This window comes from Panthera onca, chromosome B3 (genome assembly GCF_046562875.1).
Source record: "Panthera onca isolate mPanOnc1 chromosome B3, mPanOnc1 haplotype 2, whole genome shotgun sequence".
NCBI classification, from domain to species: Eukaryota; Metazoa; Chordata; class Mammalia; order Carnivora; family Felidae; genus Panthera; species Panthera onca.
In genome coordinates, this window is record NC_138344.1 from 14,824,505 (window position 1) to 14,852,184 (window position 27,680).

Consider the following 27,680-nt stretch of genomic DNA (forward strand, 5'->3'; position numbering starts at 1 on the left):
GTTTTTTTTTTAATTTTTTTTAACGTTTATTTATTTTTGAGACAGAGAGAGACAAAGCATGAACAGGGGAGGGTCAGAGAGAGAGGGAGACACAGAATTTGAAGCAGGCTCCAGGCTCCGAGCCATCAGCACAGAGCCCGACGTGGGGCTTGAAGTCACAAACTGCGAGATCATGACCTGAGCCAAAGTCGGCCGCCCAACCGACTGAGCCACCCAGGCGCCCCATGTAGTTTTTACATCACACGTTCAAGAACCCGCGGTGGGTTACGCACATAACAATGTGGGTCATTGGATCAAAACTCTTCTGAAGCATAGTAGGCAGTTTTTCTACAATTGAGAGATCCGAGAACCACCCACGGGAAATTCCTATGCACGGAGATCGAGGTAAAAGTTCAGTTTGGCTTCAACATGGAAATTTAAAAAGGACTCCCTCGGCGTAAGAAGCTGCCATTTATAATACTGTTCGGTTTATAAGCTTCCGGTAGTCCATACCGCGAGAATTACCCCCTCGTTTTGTGATCACGTGCTTAAATTAAGTTCCGCTCGAGGTGTGATACCGTAGCCGCATCTTAGTGACCCACAGGCTTGCGCAGAAAAGATTTAGCAGGATACTGTATGCCAACCAGGTGCAGGAAAAGAACGCCTGTCCGGTTGCTAAAAAAGCTCATCAGAGAAGGCCATCCATCTTTACTTCTTCAGGATAATATCCAGAAGCTGTAAAGACAGAGTTTCCCTTAATAAAAAAAAAAAAAAAAAGGAGAAAAAATGCAGAACTGTTTTTACCATTTGCCTTATTGATGCGGGAACCAAAGAAAACACACACACACACACACACACACAATCACCTGTGGCTCCGCCAGAACTGAGCGATTTCTTCCGCACAACCTTTTCAGGAGCAAGAACAAAGCTTTCCTCCAAAGAAAATCCACTTTAAAATACCCACAAGATTCTGCAGCTCTTTAATGCTTGCCATGGGCCAAATCGTCCAATTAGAATCAGTCACTTTAAGTGCTAAAGTCATATAATGCTAATAGATCACTTTATAATGTGAGCAGTTTTTAAAAGTCGTATTTAATTTTCCATTATTACTGTACTGAATGCTAGCTGCGTCCGTCCATTCAGTCATAGATTCTTAAGTCCAGAGAGGGAGGGGACAGGATGCCGCTGGCCGAGGCATTGCTCGATTCTGGTTTTAATTCTCAGAGAATTAAGAACTCCAAACAGGCCCGATTTCAACCCTCTTCCTAAATGTGTTTGTTGTTATTTCTGAACCAAAGGATGGGGGCTCCTTTTGGTTTCGTAATTATTTTATTTCCAAACATACAGATCGGGGCAAAAGCCTCACTGATGTGTGTGTGTGTGTGTGTGTGTGTGTGTGTGTGTGAGCGTGTGCACACACGTGTGTGGTTTTCTTTAAGAAAATGAAATGAAGCATAAAATAGCCCCTTAACGGTAACCTAAGGAATAAAACAAAATCATTTACAACACACGGGATTGTTGCAGGATATGTCAAGATTAGATGGTTTAAGGGCACTATCCCGAATGTGGAAGCAATTATAATGAAATTCACGACTCATTAGCAAACATTCCATATTGTGTTTCTCATTTCTGGGTCAATGTTACCGGGAAATATAGACTTAAGATTGAGATGTTTCATTGACTTCGCCGCTAGATTATATAGTTGGACCACGCAGTGACACAAAGCAAAGACTCCACGATGAAGTTCCTCGTTTCTCAGACGCTGGCAATTTGGTCCTCGAGCCAAGTATGAACAAACTAACCTCGAGAGCATATTGGGAAGAATTAAGTTGGTGATAGAAGGGTTGACTAGCGTGAGACAAATACGAACCGGCGGATGGTGGGGGTGGGGGGGGTCGATTTCGCATGCACACTGCTTGGTATGCAAAATGCCTGGTGAACTCAAGTACCCAATACTGTACGTAATGGGAACCAGATGTCTAACAGAGAGAGAAAAATATTTTATAGCAATAAATGTGACATTGGCTCTTAAAAGGTTTGCCGCTTTTAAACAACTTCCCCGTCTTACTTTCCCTCATGTTTCCAAAGAGCTTCGAGTGGATTGTGTAAAGAGATGATTTTCCTATTTGAAAAAAGAAAAAGAAAAAAAAAAGTGTTTCACCTGCCGCGGACTTCTCAAATAAATGCATATGTAAGGAGAAATGATCTGAAAGCGATAATTTGGGAACACATTCGTTCACGAAAGCACTGTGCTCGGCGATGCAAAAAGGAAATTGAGGCAACTAAAGCAAAACTCCCCCTGCCCCTTGCGAACTTAAACTCTACAGGCTGCTGCGAGGTGCGCAAAGCTGCCATGAGGTCGTGGCACGAGGGAGCCCGGGGAAAGAGACACAGAGCGTTTTGAGAATTCACAGGAGGAAGAGGAAACTCCTGTGCTGGCAGATCCCACGGAGGAAGGTCTAACTCCATGTATCCCCCATCCACCCCCTTCTCTGCACCGCACGGACGCTGCTCGGTGCGGCCCTCCCGCTCTCCTGCCGGCCACGGCAGCGGACAGGCACTAAGCCCCCCTGCTCTGTCTGTCGGCCTCTCCTACCCACTCCCAAAGCAAGCCTGCCTTGGCTGCCGGGGTAGTGGTTCTGAAGCACGGATGCCATCTGGGAGTCAAGTGGTGGGCTCTGTAGTCAGGCCTGAGGTCCCCTTCCTGCTCTGCCAACTGACTGGTTGTGACCTTGGGGAAGTCACTTAAGCAACCTCCTTCTATCCGTCTTTCCTCATCTGTAAGGCGAGGGGAATAAAAGCACACGTCTCCTGGGCTCGGTGTCAGGACGTAATGAGGTTCTGCACATATCGTACTCTGCAAGGTGCCACCATTGAGGTCAGGGCACTGTTAGTAGGCACTCTTTGTAGCTATTCTTTGATCAGTCACCAGCTCCAGTTCTAATAGCAAAAAAAAATCCAAATTCCTTACTTTGGCATGCCTCCCCAGCTCTTTTCTCTCGGTCCCTTCCTTCGAATATCCAACTCCTCTCCCGTCCCATCTGTTTGTCACCACCCAAGCAGGCCTCTGTGCCCAAGCCCCAGTACCTTTGCACATGCTATTCTGCTCGCCATGGGTGGTCCACCCTCCGCCTGAGCAACTTCTTGCTTACCCTGCAGCCTCCTTTCTAGCACAGCTCTCTGGGGAAGCATAAAGGCCCCTTAACTAGGCCTGTGGTCATAAGCCCGTGGCTCATCCAGATAGCAAACGTGGTGGGGACAGTGCTAAAAAAGAGAACCCAAGCCCTGGCTAACGGATCAGCCACTCCTCACTGCTGTCGGGGTAAAATGAGGGCTCGGTATTACCAATACTTCCATTTTATTGTTTGTTTGTTTCCAAAGGGAGACAGAAATCTCCAGTTGTTAACTGCTGGCAACTAAAAATGTTTTAAGTGCTGTAGCTTTGGACCAACCAACACCCTCTGGAGACCATCAGGCTAACCGTGCGGACCTTGGCTCGGGAATTTCCTTACGCGGAACCTCCTCCATTCTGGCAAATTTAACTTGGACCTAGAATTGTGTGTACATCTGCTTGTCCAACAGACAATGCTCCTTGAAGACAAGGAGGCTGTTGGGTTTTCTCAGCACAGTGGATGGCTCAAAGAAGCATCTCACGGGATCTCATGTGGATATTTCCTAAGCCAGGAAGCCAAGGAAGGGTCTACAGGTGGATCATCCCCAGCAGGTCAAGGGATCAAGGGGTTCTTATTTCCAATATTCTTATTTCTAGAGAGGAAAGACTGCCTAGGGATCATTCAGCCCTGGTCAGTATCTGACTTCCTTAGAACAGTCTAGAACTCTTCCTCAAAGCTCCAAAGCCCACTCCGTAGTTAGCAGGAGTCAGCTCTGAGAATATAAACCGATCCTTTAAGCCTAGTTTATACACAAACTTAATCTGCACCTGGCATGTGAGCGCATAACTGAACGAGTGAGTGAAATCTACTCGGAAGAGCCTCCATTTAAGTGTCCGATGTAAAAATCAACAAGTAAGTAAATAAATAAAAGAAATGTCAGATGTGACCCGGTTTTCATTTTGTTGGAAGCTGAGCGTACAACAGATCCTGGACCCAGAAAGAGACACGCTGTCTCTGAAACTGTGGACAAGAAAAACATGGGAAAGCCTGGGGTGTAGACAACTTAGATAATTCAGCAAAAGCAGTGACAGTTCTGAACTCTTCAATGTCCATCATCTGTGGTCTGAAGATGCAACTTCCAGCACTTTTCTTAAGAAAATCATGCATGGGGCGCCTGGGTGGCTCAGTCGGTAAAGCGGCCGACTTCGGCTCAGGTCCTCGCGGTTCGCGAGTTCGAGCCCCGCGTCGGGCTCTGTGCTGACAGCTCAGAGCCTGGAGCGTGCTTCAGATTCTGTGTCTCCCTCTCTCTCTGCCTCTCTCCTGCTCGCTCCCTGTCTCTCTCTCTCAAGAATAAATAAACATTTTTTAAAAATTTTTAATAAGTAAATAAACAAATGAAAGACAAGCATGCGTAAATATTTGGGGATCTTCATTACAGCTTTGATTATAATGCTGAAAAACTGGGGGGTCGTTTCATGAGTAATTACAGACAATTTAGGATTTTGATCATTTGTACAACCATCCGCAAAAATCTACTGAAGGCTTACTTGTGTGGCAGATTGTGTCCTGGGGATGTTTGATACATTACATCACTTGACCATATTGTTATATCCATGTTACAGATGCGGACTCTGAGACACAGAGTGTTTAAGTAATTTGCCCAAATCACATACCAAACTAAGTGGCAAAGCAGGCAGGACTTAGTGCTACCTAACGCCAGAGTTTGAGTAGGATGGTCCACTTTCCCCATAAATATTCAAACATCCACAGCTGTCCCAAATTTATAATCTGGAAGAATGGATAACGACACCCCCCCCCAAAAAAAGCTTATGAACCATGATTAAGTGAAAAGAGCAGGTGGCCAAGGAGTGTCCCCTCTCTCAACTATTGTTAGGTGGAAATACCAGAATCCCACAGATACAGCTCCCCCAATGAGGAAGGATGTCAGATACGAATAAAAGACCAGGGCACAAAATTCCCCGCGGGAGTGAGTGCCAGGATCCAAGCAAAGCCTGTCAGCAACTGTCTTCTCTACTTGTCTCTTGCAAACCACCTTCTCCAATAAAGCTTTAGGCTTCCAAGTGAAAATTCCAATTCCCACCTTGATGTGCTGTTATGGCTCCAGATCCTAATATCATCTGGTTTCATCCTAAGGCGAGAGCAGATGGCCACAGAGGTTCAATTAGCTGGGGCCCGAGACTGTAGATGTGTAACAGTTGAGTCTACAAACCGGGAGCGCCTGGGGGGGGGGGGGGGGGGGCTCGGTGGGTTAAGCCCTGACTTCACCTCAGGGCACGATCTCATCGTTCATGGGTCCGAGCCCCGCATCGGACTCTGCACTGACAGTGCAGAGCCTGCTTGGGATTGTCTCTTCCCCTCGCTTACTGCCCCTCCCCTGCTCAAAATGAATAAACTGAAATAGTTTGTAATGAATAAATACACATTTAAAAAAAGAGAAAACAGTTGAATCTGTAAAACAGCAAACCACCCGAAGGAAGGCACTGCCCACTACGTAGATGATAGTGGTTCTATTTTGTTGCAAATCAAAATGCTGAGTATGGAGGGGTCAACAATGTTGATGTCTACGATGTTTGTTTCCTTATGGTGTTTTTGCGGGTTCTAGGTTTTCCACAGCAGGTATGTATCGCTTTTATACGAAGAGGAGGAAAGGATCCCAGTCTGCATGAGGATTAAAAGTGAATGTCTATAGTGGATAATATTTGGAGACCAGAGACCAAGACGAGGGGGGAAACATGTCTTTAGGGGTGATGGGACATAAGACACTCTTACCAGACAAAGGTGGGCAGCTGAGCAACATATCCCGCCTGGAAGTCCGTGGGTGTGGACGAGGCTTCACCGCGAAGATGTCAAAACTGTATCTGACAGATATGCTGGGCGTTGGGCACACCAGGGGCCATGGCCCTGCGACACGCCAGACAGACGGCACCTAAGATAAGACAAGTCAGACAAAGAAAGGCATGAGCTACATGGACGGAAGTCATGGTGTTAGAAGGCAACAGACAATGGCCCCAAGGAGGGAGCCCTCAATGAAAATACAGATTTGCAAGCGGGCAGGTGAGTGGGACGGAGAAGGGCAGGGAGAGCTACTGGTCTGACAAGGGCAGCGGAGAAGCCAAACTCGAGGGAGAGGAAGGGGGTGGTGCGTCTTTTCCACGCACAGAAAGTATAAGGTGATGACCAAGGGAGAGAAAGTGATGGAGACAGCTTTCGGATCACAGAAGAATAACGTGGTTGAAAGCAGGGATGGTTGGTTGGAATGCAGGTGAGGCAGGGGGAGAGAAAACAGGTCACAAGATAAGAAGGTATCAAGAACAAACACGAGGGCTTGGATAAAGCGAGCCGGAACACCCACTCCAGAGTTAGGGGATGTTAGCCGCAGCCATCTGATTCGCCCGCAAAGCCCTCCCGAAGATAAGAGGCCAGTGCCCCCCCCCCCAGTGCCTCAGGCCTCTCCACATGCAAGAGCTGACCTTGTACCCCACTTGGTGCATATCCCTCTACCGCCCCACCCTTCTGGAGCCTGGATATTTCATTCGTTTGCGAGGATCACTGGGTTGACTTTCAGAGCTCCAGCTAGACAAGAAGGTTTGAAGGTCGAGAACAGGGGACGTCGTGACTGGACATCTTGGTGGTTTTCAGCCACAGCCACAGCTTCTGGAACACTCCTCAGATCCAGAGGAAGCGTCTGCGTGCCTTCTCCTTGAATCTGAGCTGAGCTTCCTCACTCGTGGACCCACAAAGTATTGCCTGGGCCGGGCCAGAGAGGAAGGTTCAGCTTCCACCTTGCTCCCCTTGGGTTACTCGCCTTGGAGCCCCCAGTAGACCAGGAGAGAAGCACAGGGATGAGATGTGGTGAGAAGTGAGCAGGACCCAGCCGAGGCTGCGGCAAGGGCCAGCGTCAGTCCTCGCGTGCCGGTGGGGAAGCCTTACGGGCGACCCCAGCCTGGGCCACCAGCGGACCTCATCGTATCTCCCGATACGTTTTCTCTCTGTCTCACCCTCCACAATTTTACGTTCCTTAGTCAGGTTCTTCTTGTCTTCCAGTCTCTGCCTCACCCTGTTTTCCGTCTCTCTCTCTCTCTCTCTCTTCAAATACAGAATTCTCCCCCTTTTCTTTTAATTTTTTTTGAATGTTTCTTTATTTTTGAGAGAGAGAGAGAGAGAGAGAGGCAGAGCACGAGCAGGGGAGGGGGAGAGAGAGGGAGACACAGAATCCGAAGTAGGCTCCAGGCTCTGAGCTGTCAGCACAGAGCTCAACGCAGGGGTTGAACTCACGAGCCGTGAGATCATGACTTGAGCCGAAGCCGGACGTTCAACCGACAGCCACCCAGCACCCCAACTCCCCTTTTTGTTTAATGGCCAGGGGACTTGTGGAAGAGAGCACCACATTCTCTTATACCTATAAAAGGCTTCTGTTTTCTCTTTTTTGGCATACATAAGCTCAGATCCTTTAAAAAATAACCGTTCCCATTTTTGTTGTCCTTTGCTGCTACCATCCCTCCTTCCTGAAGGATCTCTGGGCCTCGGGCGTACTTTTTGGGTTGTAAAAACTATATGAACAAGGGGTGCCTGGGGGGCTCAGTCAGTTGAGCCTCTGACTCTTTTTTTTAAGTTTATTTTTACTTATTTCGATAGAGATATAGGAAGCAAGCAGGGGAAGGGCAGAGAGAGAAGCAGACAGAATCCCAAGTAGGCACGGGGCTGTCAGCACACAGACTGATGCGGGCCTCGAACTCACACCCTGTGCAGATCATGACCTGAGCCAAAATCGCGAGTCAGACGCCTAACCGACGGAGCCACCCACGTGCCCCCCGGGGGCTTCTGACTCTCTATCTCGGCTCGGGTCATGATCTCACACTCGTGAGCTTGAACCCTGAGTGGGGCACCCAGCTCCGCACGGAGCCCGCTTGGGATTCTCCCTCTCTCTTTCTCTTTCTCTCCCCCTCCCTCCACTCATGCTCGCTCTCTCTTTCAAAAAACAAAACAAAAACAAACATCAACGACCACAACTGTGAACGAGATACTCTCCCCAGTGATGATATTATCTAGCCTCTTCTGGAAAGCACCATTGTTCGGGCCACCCTCGGATCTTCCGGTCGCTGTCCCGCCCACCTGCTGCGGGGGAGTCCTGACTCGCTTTCCCCAGCCGGGACAGGGGTGTGCAGGCTGCAGCTGATCAGGAGCTTGAGTGGGAAGACAGCAGGGTGGGGGATGGGGGGAGGGGGTCAGGATCGCTGTGAGGACGCCCCAAGTGCAGCTCCAAATAAGACCTCCTAGGAAGGGTGCAGAGACCGCCCGGTCACCTTGCTCAGAGAGGGGGTGACGCCCAGAACGGTCACCGAGCGGCTGGTTGAGCAATGGAGGCTGAGGGATGGGGCAAACACCGGACCAGGACACGTCCCCGCTCACTGAGTGGAAGGGAGCGTCTCCCACCGACGCTGCCCCCAAGGGTAACCTGAGCCACCACCTCGAAATGCCACCTAGGTGGGTGCACGTGGACAGATTCAGGCGCTTGCACAGATGCCCAGAACTCTGGAGGGGCACAGCACCCCCCCAGCAATGGCAGGCACGTGGCTCAGAGGACCGCGTGCGGGCCTGGCCGAGCGCACCCCTGGCAGGAAAAGTAATACCATCTCAGGTCAAGGAGAAAGCCCCGCAGCCCAAAATAGCCGCCCTTCCCAGTTGCCACACGGTCTAAAATTATACCATTGAAGATTTATTCCTTTGCACACCTCGCTTCCATGGGGGCCCGGCCTGGAGCCGGAGGGGAGAACCCATAAAATGTCTTCACGTTAAGGTGTAAAAGGCCCGGCTGTCCCACAGAGTTCTGTAGGGGCGGGAACGGAGGGAGGTGTTGAAAGGAGAGGAAGAAGGCAAAGGACACGTGGGTGAGGGAAACCAAAAGGGCACTTCTCCCATTTCAGGGCTTCTCCCGGAAGGAGCCTGGCAGACTGCTACCTCGTAAACCCGAGGCCCACGCACTTTGCCAGTAAATTTGAACCGTGCGTGCAAACAATGCTAATAATTGATTCCTTGAAAATGCCTTTCTAATACATTATCGTGCAAAGCTGCACGGGCCTCTCCTTCGAATTGCCTACATGGGAAAAAACTAAAAGTGAATTAAGGGGCAATTAGAAAGAATAAACGCTGTATGCCTATCATATTCTGGAACACGGAAGGACGCTACAAGCAGGCAATCAGGTCATTTTAACCAAAGCCTCCGTTTTCTGTGGGGGAAGGATTGCCTCAGAAATTCAGGCAAAGCCCCTGTCTTTCTAGAAGTTTGGTTAATCTGACCCCAGAAGACCCAGCAGTAACCAAAATAAAAGCAAGCAACCGCTGTTGGAAATACACCTCCAGTCCCGTTTCAGCTGGCAAAAGTGCCATCCGATTCCATGTTTCAAGTCCTTAAGAAATAGACAACATTTCAGGGGTGCCTGGGTGGCTGGCTCAGTCAGTTAGGTGGCCACCTGTTGATTTCGGCTCAGGTCACGATCTCCCAACTGTGAGATCAAGACCCACGTCGGGGCTCTGCACTGACGGCTCGGAATCTGCTTAGGATTTTCTGTCTCTCTCTGCCCCTCCCCTCCTCGTGCTCGCTCTCTCTCAAAATACATAAATAAACTTAAAAAAGAAAAGAAAAGAAAAAGACAGTATTTCAGAAAAGTAACCACGGCCCTCCCAACCCCTGTGCCGCCCTCACCTAAGTCACTTAGCGGAAAGCTAAGCGCCACGGGGGCCACCGATGAGTTTTAGGCAGAGGCAGGGACAAAAACAGGGAACCGAGAAAACAAGGAAGGAGACAGGAAAGAGAGAAGAAAGGGTGTGCAGGGCTGAGGAGGAGAGACCAGGTGACTTCCCCAAGGTCATCCAAGGGAGGTGGCTGGGGACACGGCAAAGTGCTTCACACCCACTGGTGTCTAACTAAGTTCCCTGGGTTTTTTTCTACTCCGACGGTCTTTGGAGTTACAGAATGTCGGGATTCAAGAAGTGTAACTCCTGGGTCTGTGGGAACTTACTGGACGATTTCTATAACTAAGGCTTCCCTTCTCCACCTCCATTCATTCACTCACCCAACAACTAAGGATGGAGTCTTACCTCCTGCCAGGCATTGTCTGGGAGCGTGGGTTCACCTTCATGGAGATTTCACACAGATGCTTGCTTGAGGGCCAGCTCAACCGGCCCCTTTTCAGAGAGTTACTCCCTGACCGTGCAATCTCATGGGGCCCCTTCCATCCTCTGCCAACCACTCTTCTCTAATTTTCCCGTAGTACTTAAGACGACTGGAGACCATGTCGTTCACCTTTATTCACTATGTCGCTGCTCGTCTTCTCTAGGAAATTGGGTCGTTCAAACAAGGACCCTGTCTCATTCAACGCTGTCCCTCCAATACTTACAATGATTCCTGCACGCAGTAGGTACTCAAAAAAAAAAAAAAAAAGCTGCCCAATAAGTGGAATAAATACCAAGGAGAGCTTTTTTCCGGTGCCTACTACGTGCCAAAGCCATATGAGACTATTCACATCAATCAGCTCATTTAATCAAGATCGGATACACCAAAACAGAAAATACCTGACGAAGACAGAGTTCTAAGGATGGCGAAGCGCTTGGAAAAATTAAAGCAGAACTTGAAACGCCCGGACCCCAGGCCCCTTCATGCAAGAACAAGGGCCATCCTGTGACGTTAAAAGGTAACAAATTTAAAATGAAAAAAAAAAAAGGAAATACTTCTTAAAACAGCGTATAATCTACCTGTGGAATTCACTGCCGCAGGGTATTATTGAGGCAAATAGTCTAGCAAGATTCAAGAAAGGATTAGACATTTATATGAATAGAAATAATATTGGCAGTTACACTAACTAGGTTAAAAAGTTACAAGGCATGGCCGTCCTGGGCTCCAGGGCATAACTGTTCACCAGCTGGGGTGAGGAAGGAATTTCCCCTCGCGACGGAGCATTGCATAATTGGCCAGATGCATGATGGCTCGGATTTTTGCCGTCTTCCGTAACATGGGCAGAGACGACTGCCCAGGGAAAGCTCCTGGAGAAGGCAGCCCAACGACTTCTTCCCATGGCGTTTCCGACTCCATACTGCACAATCCCGGATAAGAGGTAGGGAGTCCGCAGAAAGTCCTTTGGGGGATTCACACCCGAAAATGTTGCCACTTCCGAACAACAGAAACGGTGCAAAATAATTTTCTTCATCCTGATGATGAAAATATTTCATGGGCTGTTATCGGGCCCCAGCTGTAATCTTATTAGCGCCCAGAGGCTGTATGGGCATCTCTAAACCTCAGCCCATCAGAGTCCTGGGAGAATCTTCTACAAAGGCATCACCCACCCATTTGTCACATCCGTCTAACACTGTGCCTTACGCACCCGCGCTTGGCAAAGGTGTGTCTAACGGAAGTGCCTTTCTGCAGGTGCGCTAAGGAAAGCTATTCATAATGCCGTCCACTCGCATTCCAAAGCTTTTCTCGATTACACTGCCAGGCACAGACATGGATTCTTGGTGATGTGTGTCGTGCATTGTTTTTTTTCACCCTACCATGGAAAATCCAGAAGGCAGTCGTGAGCCTTGCGTCCAAATCCAAGCATTCACGGCAACACATTGCAACTAAATTCCTCATGAGACTCGACTGACTTCACAAACCTTAGTGTCGCAGGTGTAGACGAGGCTCCGAAGAAACCGTAGGGGCGTCTGGAGCACCAGCAAAACAACACCCCCCACCCCACGTCGGGGGACAAAGAACATTCTGCAAGCCAAAACACAAGGGGACATTTTGATTTAAACCTTCAACCCAGCCACGACCCTGAAAGCTTTCAAAAGTAAACAGATATATAACAAAACGCGACACAGATGTACACGTACATTTTTTCCCCCCCGGAATCAGACACCACAGTTGCCACCAACATTGTCGAATGCATTCTCGCACAAAATAAGTTAAGAACCGCCAGTCTAGGGCCTGGTCCTCAAGAGAATTCTCAAGTCTCTTTGGACAAAGTCTTTCCCACCTAAATGCAAGATTTGCTTCCTTGTAAAATTTACTTCCTTATATTGGCAGAATACTATTAATTGGATTCTCTCAGCGAAAGAGAGAATTAATTCCCATCCAGAGAAAAGACTTAAACAGTAACTGTTGCTTCAGATACCCACCTGGCATGTTATTGGCTGGTCGCCGATGAGCTTTTTCAACTTTGGCGCGTTCTCTTGGTCTAAGCTTTGCTACGTACTTTTCAGTGTGATTACCAGAAGAGCAAAGTTTGTCAGATTTGTGTGTGTTGGTGCTGGCTTGTTTGGGGTTTGGAGTTTGGGGGCTTCTTTCCAGGGTCTGTTGAGGGGGGGGTTGGGTGGCTAATATATGTTCTTTACTTAAAATTATCCGCATAAAGGATGCGTGGGTGGCTCAGTCGATTAAGCGTCCCGACTTTTGATTTCAGCTCAGGTCATGATTTCATGGTTCGTGGGATCGAGCCCCACGTAGGGCTCTGTGCTGACGGTGGGAGGCTGCTTGGGATTCTCTCTCTCCGCTCCTTATCCACGTACACATGGGTGCACGCTCTCTCTTGTTCTCTCAAGATAAATCAATAAGCATTAAAAAATAAAATTATCCACACGTCATGAGGAATGATAAGATAAGAGTGTAAACTCTGTCGTCAACCAGGATGGGGTTCAATTCTCACCCCAGCAGTCCGACCTCAGATAATCCAGTGAACCTTCCTCTTTATCTGTAAAATGGAGACCAAAAAAATCTGGCTTAATCTGGCGGGCACACCCAAGGAGGCAGTGATTACAAAGGATCTGACACATCGCCTGTCATATATTAAGGAGACAATAAATGTCATCCATTATGATGACTGAGCATATCTTGCCCACATATCTGTAATCATCAGGAGTACACATCCTATCCCGATGTTATGACATCATTTGCCAACCAACATCAAGAAAACATTTGATAGTTCCATGTCCCATATTCTCAGGTTTACATTAAGATTCTAAGTACTGTAAACAGTAGTTTAAAGAACATCTTGGAGGGGCACCTGGTTGGCTCAGTCCGGTGGAGCATGTGACTCTGGATCTCGGGCTTGTGAGTTCGAACCCCATGCGGGGTGTAGAAATTCCTTAAATAAATAAAACTTTTGAAAAATTAAAATTAAAAAAAAAGTAAAGAACACCTTTGAGCAGTTGTTGTTGTTGTTGTTGGTACTGAGATGGATTCCCAGGAGTAAAATCATTTGCTCAAGGGTTACGAAAAATGTTTATGGTCTTGACATACTGCCAAATGAGTTTCCAAAAAGGGTTTTGACAATATACCCCAGCTATATTCGACTCCCCCTTTTTTTTTAAATAACTCCAAGTGTGGGTCTATTTTTTTTAATCTTTATTTTCGAGGAAGAGAGAGACAGAGTGCGAGTGGGGGAGGAACAGAGAGAGAGAGGGAGACACAGAATCCGAAGCAGGCTCCAGGCTCCGAGCTGTCAGCACAGATCCCGACGCAGGGCTCGAACTCACGCACCCGTGAGATCATGACCTGAGCCAAAGTCAGACGCTCAACCGACTGAGACCCAGGCGCCCCTGTAGGACTCACTTTTGACCACTGCCCTGTAAACAATGGGAATCACCATTACCAGGAATAAAAAGCAGGGGGGGCGGTTGGAATAAATAAATAACAGAAAGACCGTGTACAAGTAAGCTTTTGTGTTTCCAGATCTAGAAAAAAATGCTGTGAATGGTACAAATTTCCATTCCCTCAACATCTGTCAGTTTCCTTCCAAGCCCTTTCTCCAAGTATCCTACTCAACCTCTCAGCAATGTCTCATCCGACGGGCACACACCTCGTAGTTTTCTGGCTAAGCGAAGTCACGGCTTCCTATTTTCTGCCAGATGTCCAGTGGTCCCGTGAAGGCCAGCGATTCGACTGCCCGCCCCTGGCATGAAGACAGCCTGCTCAGAAGCAATCCCAGAGGAAACGAGACCTGGTGAGGCCCAGATAGAAATATTTTCTTTGCAAGTTGGAGTCACAATGACACAGCCCACATCTGACCACAAAACATGGAAGGTGTAACCCAAGGAGACATATCGCCTGAGCTCTGGAAGGCATAATCTGAGGAGGGACAGTTGGTCTGTGCAGCTTTGCAAGAGACCTAAATAATACCTGGTTTTGTGGGAAGAAAACAAGAGAGAAAGAGAACCTTTGGCCTTCGCTAGTGAGTTTAGCACACGTGAAAGGTGAGGGCTTGACAAGGTCGAAATGGAAATTTTCTAACGCAAGCAACCAGACAGAGGCTTCTCCTCACCCTTTCCACACCAACGTCCTGGTGACCCCTTCTTCCTCTTGAAACCAGTCCTGAGGAGCCCCAAAATTTCATCTGAAGCCTGCATGGGCATTTTTCTAATGAGGGGACATCTGATCCCCGCTCATCCCCATAAAACTCCAAGGAGAAATCTCTCCTGGGTTGCTATCTCTTATGAGGAGCGTTCAGCCACTTCTCCTGGCTCCGTCACAATGGCGTAGGGCACACGTCACAGCTGGACTCTTTCGACGCTTCTGGATGGCGCGTGGCACCCTTTGCTAAATTCCAGAACCTGGCGTTAGTTAAACAGGCTAGTGAAGACTAGTTACTCCAATGATGGGGATCATCGGCATGGCCTTTTTGCCTGGTTCCATGGATGCCTGCACGGCTGGGTATGAAACCCCCCTACAAGCAGGCCCCAGGGTTGGAGAAATAAAGACTCAGCCTCCTATCGCTTACTACCCGTGTGACCCAACGCGAGCAGTGAACCGGTCTGAGCCTCCGCTGCCTCCACGTTAACGGGAAATAGTAACACCCGCCTTGCACAGTTATTGTGGGGGAAGTCCCTGTTCCTGGTACACAGAGGTTGTTATGTCCACACACACACACACACACACACACACACACACACGCACGCATGACGCATATGCAAATACAGGTGCGTGCACTTGAGTTTTTGAAAATCAATTACTCCTCTCCATTTTTATAGCTCACAAGGTGATTTTTGAAAAGTCAATCAAGAAAGGAAGGAAAGAAACAGATTTTCCTCTCCAACAAGGAAAAGCAATTAAACGTCAAATATTAACTGTTCCTGGGAGTAAATTTTTTTAATGGGTTAAAGGCCTGGCCATTACAGGCCTCCACTATGTAATTTCTAAGAAAGGACCAGGTAATATTTTTAAAAATTAAGTGGAAGATAAAATGCTAGAACCAGCGCATCTATTCAGAAACCACTTTTTTATCCATTTTCAGGGGCTTCCCAATTGCATCATGCCTTTTAAGAGACCCAATCTGTTTAAGAGCACTTTATTTCAAACCTTCACTTGCGAGAAGCATTGATTTATGATAGGGCTGATTAAAGCAATGGTGTCTTAAGCAATAATGATTTCAATTATAGGACTTTTCACCAATGTGCATTATTCTGGTTTGCTCTCCACATGTCTATTCACTAAGGGAGGGAGTAGAGGTAGGTGTAATTTTGAAAAGTCCCTGGACAAATTTAATACCAGAAAGGAATGTAGAGACAGGTGGACTGATGTATCCTTTTTGATGATGTGAATGTATTGTATTTTAATATGCTCTGACAAACTTGAACAATTCCCTGATGGGCTCCTACCCGATATCATTAGGGTTATTTAGAGCTCCAATTCTGCTCTATTCCCATGGGGGTATATTCAAGTCATAGGAATGTGCCCACTACAAAATCCCTCCAAGCACAGTACGTAAGAGTCTCCAGTCTCGGGCTGGAGAAAACCATTAAGCTCAAGGTTAGAGCTTTAACTCATTCACATCTGACATCAATAGAACACATACCAGGGGCGCCTGGGTGGCTCAGTCGGGTAAGCGTCCGACTCTTGATTTCAGCCCAGGTCATGATCTCGAGGTTTCATGCGTTAGAGCCCCGTGTGCGATTTTCTCTCTCCCCCTCTCTCTCTGCCCTTCCCCAGCTCATGTGTGCTCTCTCTCTCTCTCTCTCTCTCTCTCTCTCTCTCTCTCAAAATAAATAAATGAACTTTTAAAAAAAGGGAAAAAATATAACACATACCAAATATCCTCCCCTTATCTGAGTGTCTATCCCATGGACCAGCCTGGTAGGTAAGAAAGTGAAGTCATCCTAGAGTCAAATGTTTAAGTGGCAATAGGAAGGAGCCCGGTCTAATGGGGGCACCTGCTCTTGGGTCCCAGCTAATTGTCACCATATATAACTGTGGAACAAATAGTGCCACACCCTCAGAACTGTCAAAAGAATCCAGAAATCCATATTGTTTTTGTGAAGTTCAAGTCTTCCGATTTTTAAAATTTAGACAAACTCTGGTTAATTGATCTAGTAACTGGGGGGGGGGGGGGGAGATGGCATGACATCTTTTTGTTTAATTAACAAAGTATTTGGGGGCACCTGGGTGGCTCAGACAGTTGAGAGGCTGACTTCGGCTCAGGTCATGATCTCACAGTTCGTGAGTTCGAGCCCCGTGTCGGCTGGCGGACTGCTTTGACTCTCTCTCAAAAATAAATTAAAAAAAAAAAATTTTAAGAAAATATTTTGATGCTGCTACTTCATAAACATTTAATAAAAATCTAATATCGTGCTAAGAACCATGTGCCAGGCATTGGGAAAGCAAAAATGAATATCCATTTTCTCCCATCAAGTAACTAACAGTCTTGGGGCATGTGGGTGGCTCAGTTGGTTAAGCATCTGAGTCGATCTGGGCTCAGGTCATGATCTCCATCTGTGAGTTCGAGCCCTGTGCCGACAGCTTGGGATTTTGTCTCTCCCTCCCTCTGCCGCTCCCCTGCTCACTCTCTCCCTTTGTCTCTCAAAATAAATTAAAAAACTTAAAACAGAGAGAGAGAGAGAGAGAGAGAGAGAGAGAACTGATAGCCTAGCACTTAGTATAAGAAGTATGAGGGATTTCATGTTCAAAAAATTTAGGAGAAGTGCAACCTAACATTGGGATTCAATCTATTACTTTTTTTTATAGTAAGTTTCTCCTTTGCTATTCTTCAGGTCAGTTAGTTTGTCCTTTGGCTCAGCTTTGAAGCTCCATTTTAATTTGAGAGCTAGTCCCGTGAATACTAAAATTCAGGTAGGATATATTCCCTGCAAGGGAAAATTCAGATCACACCTTGACAGTGTTCTTCCCTCCGTCAAATCAACTTTACAGGTTTCTTAATTCTGTGCTATTAATTGGACTCTCACGCAATTTCAATCTAGCTCTTAATCTCCACTATTCTGTGATGCTGTGGGCTTGATGAGTGCTGACCAGCAAAATGCTTTATGCATTAATCCCTCTGCAAAATCACCTTAATACATTTTTTAACTTCTTTTTTTTTTTTGGAATTATAGAAGTCCCACGAGATGCAAATGAAAGGGTTTGGGTCCAGCCGTTAGAATTTTCAACTTAGCACTTGAAAAATGATGAGCCTAATTGCTTCACAGAAGAAAATCAGATCAAAGTTAAGATTCTTTCTTTTTAAACTTCATAATTATTTCTCAGACACCTCCTTGAAATGCCTTAAAAATACTTCCATTGAAATGTATATGGGCTTCTTCCCTGTTCTTTTCAAATATGCTCAGTCGTGACTTTGCTGGGTCGCCTTCCACTGCCCCTCTTTGATGGAACTGCCTGAAAGGAAAGTTCTCAAACATCACCACCACTGGCTGGGTATAGAGACAGACAAAACAGGTGGTTCGCTGTGCTAACAACTAGGCATCCACCGTTTTAAACACAGCATTTGATACATTCTGTAGCTCAGAAACAGGCAATTACAGGAGACCTCATTTCCTTCTTTGCATAAAATTTCAGCCAACGCTTAGCACACAGATCTCCTTTCTGTCCCGTCCTTCCCAGCCCAGCCCCGTAGCAAACCCGTGTCCTGCTTCCCAGGAGCATTAAATCACAGCTAATACACTTCAACTGCTCTGGGCACTGGCTGTTGGGGGAACATCTGAACCTTCTCGTTTGCTTTACATAGCAGCCAATTCTTGCAAGGTTAGAAGCTACCTTGGTGATTCTTCTCCAACCCCTTTATTGGACAAACGAAAGGGGAAAGACCCAAGGAGAGAAAGTGACTTGCCCAGGCTCACACAGCGGGACCCTGTGACTTTCCTTCCGGTGCTGTTCCCACGTCCACTCCCAGCCATTGTGCCAGACCAAGAAACGGTTCTCAAAACTGGGATTTTACACAGGCATCGCCATGAAAATGGATTTATTATAAAAGCATTGATGGGCCCCTATTTTGTGCCAAGTGCTGTGTTCGTCTCCAGAGACTCGATAAACCATGCAAAGCATTCTAATACTGATTCGATCACCCGCTAATGATCCCTCCTCGCTGAGCTCATGCACAGAGCTCCTACTGACTGCACGTTGCACACGGGGTGAAAGCTGGGAGGAACCTTAGAACTTTCATCCTGACTTCTTGTTTTATAGGGGAGGAAACTGTGACCCTGAGAGGCCTTAGAGTCAGTTCATGTCCCAGGCAGGTGGAGGGCCGGATGGTGTCAGAGGCAGGTCTAGAACCCACGATGCCGATCACTAAAGTCACATTCGCTTTGCTTCAGGACATTCATTTCGTTCATACATTCAACCTAACATGGGGGCTCAACCTATCACATTTATCATAAACATCGTCTTTGTTACCTGTGCCTATGCTGTGCCCTGAAGCTCCATTTTAATTTGAGGACTTCTCTATGAATACAAAAGACCATGTAGGATATTCCCATTACAATCCCCACCAGCGGGGTGCCTGGAGGCGCAGTCAGGTAAGCAAGCATTGGCCTGTTCATCTTGGCTCAGGGCATGATCTCACAGTTCCTGAGTTCGAGCCCCACCTCGGGCTCTGAACTGATTGTGCATTGCCTGCTTGAGATTCTGTCTCTCCTTCTCTCTGCCCCTCCCCGGCTTGTTCTCTCTCTCTCAAAATAAATACACAGACTGAAAAAAAATGGGGAGCACTTGGGTGGCGCAGTCGGTTAAGCACCTGACTCTTGGTTTTGGCTCAGGTCATGATCTTACAGTTCGTGAGTTCGAGCCCCATGTGGAGCCTGCTTGGGATTCTCTCTCTCTCTCTCTCTCTCTCTCTCTCTCTCTCTCTCTCTTTCTACCTCTGTCTCTGTCCCTCCTCTACTTGTTCACTCTCTCTCTCTCTCAAAATAAATAAATAAACTTTAAAAAAATATATATTTTATTATAAATAAATATTTTAAAAATTATAAATAAATAAATAAAATCCCACCAGCAATTGGACAGTGGTCCCTGGGACCCAGAGTTTAGCTAAAACCTGTGCAGTAGAACTATAGTGACTTTCACGGTATGCATGGGAACGGCATACACCCATTCCTCTAATCCCTTCTAGATAAATCCAAAGGACTGGTGTGATGAGCCAGATCAACAGAAACACTAAGGGTAGTGTTTGCACCGGTACCATACTAATGGAATTGTTAGCATTACCATAGACCTATTTAAAATAGTCACGGCAGTTTATATATATTTCCAATAATCTTGTAAATCAACAGTGTTCAATAATCTTAGCTGACGCTATAAATGCTATCCGGACCCATTAAAGAAGAAATAAGTTAGAACTTCTATCTTTTTTTTTTTTTTTTTAATGTGGTCTTCCAGGAAGCTGCCTCTGGACATAACTACAGAAAATTAACACAATAAGTAAAGCATTATAGAAGAGCTATTAAATGATTACGCTAATAAAAACCAAATGGGGGCCTTAATTCTGCCCCTCTGGGAGAGAAGGACAGATAAAATAAACAACAGAAAAAGAACACGGAGTAAAGGATAATTGACTTTAAACAATAATAATACAGAAACCTCCCACCAAGCAACCAAAAAAAAAAAAAAAAAAAAAAAAAAAAGTCCAGATTGTTACCTTCACTTGGGGAAACATCGAAGAGAAACTTCATTCCGCCTTGTTAAGACCTCAGTTTGATACTGATCAGGGTGCTTTCCAGGCCAACAAACTGGAAAAATTAAGGCGGGCTAACAAGGACGTTCTTAAATGCCAGGCACCTGGCCACAACGACTATTTTGCCCTCATATCGAAATGAGGAGCCCTTCCTGTCCCGCTCAGAGGCACTCAAAATCTAAACATTCAGAGCTCATGCTCGATCAGGCGGGGACGGCAGGTGGGGTCCAGTGATGTCTGGCCTCCATGGAAAGGGCCAACCCAGGCAGAGGAGAAGAGGAAAGCAGGGACTGGAAACCCCAAGAACCCACCCGGTGCACAGCACTGCCTGTCAGCTAAACCCTGAAATCCTCGAGCGTGCTTGCAATTAACTCTGTGTAGCAGAGAAAGGCCTTTTCTTTCCATTTTGTTAGCTATAACATGGCCTGTGCCCCTGCCTTCAAACGTGCCCAGAAGCTTACACTTTGTCTCCGTAAGTGCCTGGTAGGTACCAAGTGTCCAGATGCTTTACACACATTGTCTGTCGTCCTAACGTTTTACCGGTAATGACCCCCAATTTAGAATCGCAGAAATGCGGTCTCAGAATAATACGGAGACCATGCGTTCAGCTTCCCAAGGCTGTCGGGCCCGACCCTCTCCAAAGCACTCAACCCTTCTCTCGCCACATAGGTGACCCCAACTATGAGTAACCGTTGCTCTCACTCTTCTTCCCAGTCTCCCCCGTGGAACCAACCCTCCTCGCACAGCAGCCGCAAAATCCCAGGTCATTGTTACTTTTTGCCGGGAAAAAAAGTCAGCAAACGCAAATGAAACGGTTCCTACGTGAGACAACAGTGGAGCGTTTTCTCAAAATGCAACCATTAAAAAAAAAAAAAAAATCTTCCACAAGACGCTAACTTTGAAGGTGGCGGAAAATAGCCTGGCCGTCTCATATGCTGTGCTAAGCAAAACGATAGCAGTTCAGGTTTGCCATGAGTGTGGTGGTCTGAGAATTGATCTCCCCCAGAGGAATGTGGGTTTTTAGAAAAGAAATTTCAGGAGGTAAGTGATGAGGTTGTCTGTATAGAGAAAGTCTTTGCGTACGAAAAGGGTAAGACTTGTTCAGTGCTGGGCAGGGAGGGATGGGAGTCATCCAAGGGGACCAGTGAACAGAAGGCTGACGAGGGGGATTGCCATTTGAAGCCAAAAGCACTTTCCAAAAGCCAGAGTTCTTCAAAACTGCCATGTATTCAAGCCATCACATTTAATAGTCAAATATCAGAGGCATTTCAAATAAAGAATGTTTTTAAATAATCTGAAAGTTCTAATCATTTGCAATACGACAGGAAAAAATGAAAAAATGACATAATTTGTTGGAAGAGAGCAAAATTAGCTCTATTTGCAGATAATAGTTACCTATATGCTCCAAAAGAATCGATTAGCGGGGGAACCTGGGTGGCTCAGTCGGTTGAGCGGCTGACTTCGGCTCAAGTCATGATCTTGTGGTTCGTGAGTCCGAGCCCCGCGTTGGGGTCTGTGCTGATAGCTCAGGGCCTGGAGCCTGCTTTGGGTTCTGTGTCCCCCTCTCTGTCCACCCCACCCCTGCTTGTGCTCTGTCTCTCTCCGTCTTTCAACAATGAATAAACATTAATTTTTTTTTTTTTTTAAAGAATCAATTGGCAAACTCTCTAAATAAAAAACAGAAGAGTGGCTGGGGCACCTGGGTGGCGCAGTCGGTTAAGCATCCGACTTCAGCTCAGGTCATGATGTCACAGTTTGTGGGTTCAAGCCCCACATCGGACTTGGCACTGATTGTGCAGAGCCTGCTTCGGATTCGGTGTCTCCCTCTCTCTGCCCTCCCCTGCTCTCTCTCTGTCTCTCAAAAAAAAAAATTTAAGCAGTGAAGTGGCAAATAGCAAATAAAAATATGTAAGTAACGTTCCTCTGCAGTGGTGAAATTTAATAGAGAAATTGTATTCATAACAACACTGAATAAACTTGAGACTGTAGTGAGAAGTTACACATGGAAGCTACAACTTGGCAGGAATCCGGAGGAAAAGATAAATGGTAGATGAGAAAACTCAGAATTAAAGACTTCAAGTCCCCACACATTAATGCGTAACTTGCGCTCACATTTTGAACTGGATGAGTTCGTGCGGAATAACAAAGAGGGGGGCATAACCCAGAAATTAATTGTAGGGATGACAAATTTGTATTGCTGGACATGAAAGCATATTCTTTTTTTAATGTTTATTTTTGAGAGAGAGAGACAGTGTGCGAGCAGGGGAGGGGCCGAGAGAGAGGGAGACACAGAATCCGAAGCAGGCTCCAGGTTCCGAGCTGTCAGCACAGAGCCCGACACGGGGCTCGAACCGTGAAATCATGACCCAAGACGAAGTGGGATGCTTAACTGACTGAGCCACCCAGGCGTCTCTATGAAATACTCTTAAATTGCAATCAGAAAAAGGGAGAGTTTTGGCCGAAGTAGTGGAGGCATACAGATAATGCAATAAAATTTAAAAAATACAGAAAAAGACCCAATAGCATTCAAGATTTAGATCAGTAAGCAAATGAGGTTTCAGTACCTAGATTCTTACCACACAGACCAAAATAAATTCCAACAACTGAGAGATTTAAACACTTTTTTTAAAAAAATAAAAAGAGGGGCGCCTGGGTGGCTCAGTCGGTTAAGCATCCGACTTCAGCTCAGGTCACGATCTTGCGGTCCGTGAGTTCGAGCCCCACGTCAGGCTCTGGGCTGATGGCTCGGAGCCTGGAGCCTGCTTCCCGTTCTGTGTCTCCCTCTCTCTCTGCCCCTCCCCCGTTCATGCTCTGTCTCTCTCTGTCTCAAAAATAAATAAACGTTAAAAAAATAAAAAGAGCCACAAAAATACCAGTAGAAAATGTAGATTAATATCTCTCTGACCCTGGGATGTGCAAGGTCTTTCTGAACATAAAAGCAGAGGAAGGAAGAACAAAGAAAAATATTTATGTACTTGGATTTATAAACGCACACCTTAAGAATCCATTAACAATTAAAAATCAAATGATAAAACGGATAAAATGTTTGCAGTGCCTGATAGTGAAAGAGTTAATAAGCCATGCGAAGAAGGTTTCCAATTTAACAGAAACTCAATTTCATAAATTTTTAAATACGTAAAAGTGGAAATGACAGACAAATCACATACACACAAAACAAGCCAAGCAGCCAAGAAACATGAAGAAAGTTAGCATCACAAATAATCAAAGAAATACAAACCATAATTGGATTCTAAATTTCTTATCTTAGTTTGGGGAGACTTAATGATGGTTGGTGAATTCTGCATTCTCGTTCACTGCAGGTGGGAATATAAATTGGCATAAATACTTTGGGCTCTGCAAATCTTAGTCCAAAAAAAAAAAAAAAAAAGGCTTCGACCCAGGAATTTTGCCTACAGTCATTTCTAAAGGAAATGGAGATGTATACAAAGATTTTATAAAAGCAAAAAGTGATAAACAATATGAATATCTAACAGGAGGTCAATTGAGTCACGATACCTACAAATGAGGAAACAGGGCGCCAACCTAAAAGTCATGTTTTACAATGGTTTTAACCACATGAGCAAATACTGTGACTTGTCCGATGGGAAAGCCAGATGACAAACTAACGGATGATAGCAAGGAGTCAATCTTGCTGTTCAAACATACACATGCATGCACGTAAAAAAGTAGAGTTAGAAGATTAGAAAAGTATGGGGGCACCTGGGTGGCTCAGATGGTTGAGCTCCGGACTTGATCGGCTGGGGTCACGATCTCGAGATTCGTGAGCTCGATCGAGCCCCAACATCAGCGCGGAGCCTGCCTCAGATCCCCTGTCCGCCCCCCACCCCCCGACCTTCCCCAGGTCTCAAAATTAAAAATAAAACCAAAAAAAAAAAAAAAATGCTAAAAGAAAAAAAAAAACATACCAAAGCGTTGGCAACGATTTTACTCAAGCGATGGGTCCATAGGTCATTTTCATTTTACTTCTACCTGTGTTTCCATAATTTCCAAAGGTTCTACAACGGACTTGCATTATTTTTGCAATGGAGGCGGTAACATTTTTTTCTTGTGTGTTTTCCAGTCTAGTCGGCCGGAATCGTGGAAGCCTCACGTCAAGATGCTGCAGGAGAATAAAGCGGGACCTGGTCTGCAGCCTGCTCAAGCGTGTGAGTCCTGTGGCTTCACCTTATTCCGGCTGGTGTGTTTGTTTGTTTGTGGTGGATCTTTTTAAATCTGTTCTCAGACAGCGTGCAATTTCTGACACTGTTTCATTTGCTCCTCCCGCGAGTAACAGAGCAGAGTGTCCCAACAATACTCAGTGTATTTCGCGTCAGGGGCCCGTGGGTCAGCAAGGTTATTAATAAACATAGCCTCTCGTTCTAATTTAGCTCCCTTCTCTCCTTCGTGTCTCTCCTCCTGCCCTGCTTTTCCCTGCGCTGGTCTGTCTGACCCTCTTCCCTTTCTCCCTGATAGAAAGGATTCTGCCTTCCTTTTCGCTCAACTTCTGGCGCTTTTCCCAAAAGCGCTTTTCTGATGCTCTTGTTGGTCCTGTTAAGTTTTCACGGGGAATTTAATTTTTGCGGAAATGCATAGTGTCCTAAATGGATTCCAGACGGGCCGATGCGATACCACGATCTGCCACGCCTCGCTGAGTGCAAGATTGAGACAAAATGTGGACGAGCCACGAGGGCCACCTTGTTTTGCGAAACTGAAGTCTATTCAACGAGATTCCCAGACACAAAACTAGATAGACGCGAGAGGCCGCCACGGTCAGCCCTACATAAAAGGAAATGAAGTTGAAAGGCACAAGGCAGCTTTGAATTTTATTATTTTTCTATTGTCTTTTTAAAATTGTTTTTTAAATATTTATTCTTGAAAGAGAGATCGAGCACAGGCAGGGCAGTGGGGGAGGTGGGTGGGTAGGGGCAGAGAGAGAGGGACACACAGAACCCCAAGCAGACTTCAGGCTCTGAGCCGTCAGCACAGAGCCCGACGCCGGGCTTGAACCCACGAACCGTGGGATCATGACCTGAGCCAAAGTCGGACGCGGAACCAACTGAGCCACCCAGGCACCCCTGTTACATTTGATGAGACAAAGAGCATTTACAGAGTTGATTGTGTATATTTGGAGTGTGTGTATCAATTTTATTTTCTGTTTAGATCATAATGTACTACCTAAACTTATATTTATTTTTAGTTTTGCTGTTTGATTTTTGCTGATGTTATTACACAGGTAGGAGTGGCTGCAGGGTCGTCCTGACTTACCGAATTTTTGGCCACGTGCCCTACAAATCCTCTGGTCTTTGTCCAAATCCTGTTCCAATTTTTTTCACTGTCAACATTTCCTAGCTACAACTTCAAACCATAGAAGATTACTCTGTGAACTGAAAAGAGTCAGGTCCCGCACACACACACGCACACACGAACACACGCACACGCGCGTGTACAAACGTCTTTCCACATGTATTGAACTTCAGTGGTTACTGTATTCTAATAAACACAATATCGCATCTCCTGTCAGGGACCTCAGGAAGTCACATGTACCAACGGGGAGTTTGCTTAACAATGACAAAGCAACAGCTTGATATGGGAAAATACGTAAAAAGAAATGCGTGGTTCTGCATTGAATTATTCATACTTTTCAAATTAACCTATTGCACTTCTTCCTGTTCGAGAACACAGTAGTGTTTGAATATGACCTAGACTACCTTTTCTCGAATAAGTGAAAGTCTTTTACAGTGATGCAATTTTTTAACACGTGATTAATTCCACTCCCAACGAGGGTCCTCATCTTGAAGAAATGAGAACCGAAAAATGAAGAAATGACAGAGAAGCGAAATTTATTCCGGAGAAAGATAGTTTTCTATGTCCAAATTCATTATCAGGAAGCATACCACTTTTATAGCATTAGTAGGATTGCGCCCGACGTTTGGTCTTTCCCAAACTAAGGAAGAAAATCTCTGTGCCCTTTGAATGAATCACGCATTCAACGTTCAACTTCTTAAAATGGTCTCCCTTCACCACTGCACATTGATAGAGAGGCAAGGCTCCTATACTCAGCTAAAATAGCCACTGGAAGTAGTCATTAATCGCGCTTGACTGAATGTCTAGTTCGGTCCCTTTTTATTTTTTCCTTTTCCTTTTAAATAGATCATTCTCATCTGCCCTCTAACAACCATCAAAGGAGGAGCATGGCTTTAAATGTGTCCTGGTACATGTATGGCCATTTGTCATTCATGGAATTCTATTTAAGTTATTTTCTTTAAAGGCAGTATTTTTCTTAACATACATAGGCTTGCGTGAGCGTTAAATTATTATTAGACCGTGGTGGGGAAAAAGAGGAAAAAGGAGGAGGAGGAAGAGGAGGAGTTGACCGAGTGCCTACTTTGTGCCATACAGTGTGACAGCTGCATCCATTCATTCAGTGGAACTTTTATGTTGTGCTGAGTGCTTCCGCATAACCTTTTCTGGTGTTGTCTACACAGCACCACAATGAAGAAGATATGAGTCACCTCAGGAGGCAGATGAGAAGACTGGGGTTTAGAGAGGTCAAGCAACATACCCCAGACGCACACTCAGGGCGACACGGAGCAGGGACTCGAGCCGAGGCTCTCCTCGCCAAACTCCAGCCTTTTCAACGATTGGGGGTAGCCGACATCCTCGTTGACAGTGGCAGGTACTCAGGGTAGAAACGAAATCCTGGAGTTGACCGCATTCTGGGCTTGAGGTCAGTGACACATGATGGTTTCTAAGGGGTGATGTGGGCACGTCTGGAAGAGCAAGAAAGAGGTCCCCGAGAATCACTGTAGATACCATGGTGGACAGCATCATGAAAGGGCTAACACGGTAATTCTCATGGGAGCATGACAACACGTCTGTTCCTATATCAGAATACCCATGACCGGGGCGCCTGGGTGGCTCAGTCGGTTACATGTCCGACTTCGGCTCAGGTCATGATCTCGCCGTCCGTGAGTTCGAGCCCCGCGTCGGGCTCTGTGCTGACAGCTCCGAGCCTGGAGCCTGTTTCAGATTCTGTGTCTCCCTCTCTCTCTGACCCTCCCCTGTTCGTGCTGTGTCTCTCTTTGTCTCAAAAATAAATAAACGTTAAAAAAAAAAAAAAGAACACCCATGACCCTGTGGGACTCGAGTGGACAAACTGGTAAATTTCAAAACCTGGGCATCTTTGTGCCCTTGCTTTAGGTATTTTAAGTACTCTGTATTAAAGAGGGTCATTGGTTCCAAGGTGTTCCTTTACGTTTTGATAAATAAATGTTCTGAGGACCGTCTATGGGGAATTCTTCCCTCGCATAATAAGGTTGGATGCAAACGTCTGCCCTGTAGCAGATCTTTTGTGCGTTTTTTTTTTTTTTTTAGGTTTTGTTTTGCTTCGAAGTCTTTTCTTTTGTTTTTTTTTTTTGTTGTTGTTGTTTTTGTGTGTTTTTGTTTTTTTATGCCCACTCTGAGTTAGCTTCCTCCGACTCCCAGCCTGGGCTCGGCAGGCTGTAGGACGAGGAGAGGGTGGTGCTTGTCGGGCTACAGTTCTGAATGCTCCGGGGCTAAGATTTCTTATGAAAACCGGCAGCTTTTTTGTTCTTCCTCGGCCTTTTCTCATACACGGCCAGGTCTCTCTCTGTGTAGC

General features: G+C 46.1%; 1 long non-coding RNA gene across 10 annotated transcripts in view; it reads right to left on the minus strand.

The window, feature by feature from the left end:
- Window positions 1-27,680, minus strand: part of LOC132668748 (uncharacterized) — a 99,579-nt gene that overhangs the window by 45,943 nt on the left and 25,956 nt on the right. For 4 of the 10 annotated variants that reach the window (XR_013556410.2, XR_014137785.1, XR_013556404.2 and 1 more), the window contains exons 2-7: window positions 13,945-14,089; window positions 12,270-12,841; window positions 10,212-11,868; window positions 5,883-6,039; window positions 5,194-5,241; window positions 558-714 (exon numbers count right to left, since the gene is read on the minus strand). This is a non-coding gene — a long non-coding RNA (uncharacterized LOC132668748). Of the gene's footprint in view, window positions 1-557; window positions 715-5,193; window positions 5,242-5,882; window positions 6,040-6,583; window positions 8,297-10,211; window positions 11,869-12,269; window positions 12,842-13,944; window positions 14,090-27,680 lie in introns of all 10 variants that reach the window. The other 6 variants (XR_013556406.2, XR_013556413.2, XR_013556407.2 and 3 more) reach the window with 6 other exon arrangements.